Source organism: Plasmopara halstedii (assembly GCF_900000015.1).
Source record: "Plasmopara halstedii genome assembly, contig: Scaffold_3060, whole genome shotgun sequence".
Lineage (NCBI taxonomy): Eukaryota > Oomycota > Peronosporomycetes > Peronosporales > Peronosporaceae > Plasmopara > Plasmopara halstedii.
Genome location: NW_020189964.1, coordinates 1,080,144 through 1,080,499, shown reverse-complemented (window position 1 = coordinate 1,080,499; position 356 = coordinate 1,080,144). Strand labels below are relative to the sequence as shown.

At 52.0% G+C, this 356-nt stretch overlaps 1 protein-coding gene across 1 annotated transcript in view; it reads right to left on the bottom strand.

Moving 5' to 3' along the window:
• PHALS_06740 (triosephosphate isomerase glyceraldehyde-3-phosphate dehydrogenase) overlaps window positions 1-356 on the bottom strand; it is a gene marked incomplete at both ends in the record, with an annotated part of 4,407 nt that overhangs the window by 2,886 nt on the left and 1,165 nt on the right. The gene's annotated exons all lie outside the window — the stretch shown is intronic.

Genomic DNA, 356 nt, shown 5'->3' with positions numbered 1-356 from the left:
TGCTCTTGAACACGGAACGTGTATGCAAGCCGGGCTTGCTGGTCGTGGAGGCGACTGTTAAGAGCTTCGAGAAGCCATGGAAGATTCTCATCGATTTCGGGGCGTCAAAAATTCTGCTCGACGTTCCACGATGGAAGGAAGTCAGCTGTATGCTGAGGCGCTGAAAGCGCGTTTGGGTGACGTCCTCATTGTTAGCTTAGCGACAGGGACACGTGTCACGGTCCCGAAGATCCCTGTGGACCTCCGAGTCAAGTTTGTTGACTTTGAAAGCGTGGAACGCTGTCTAGTCTTAGACTTGGATGCAAGGTGTAATCTCATTCTAGGAATGGCATGGTAAGAACACCACGAGCCATGGG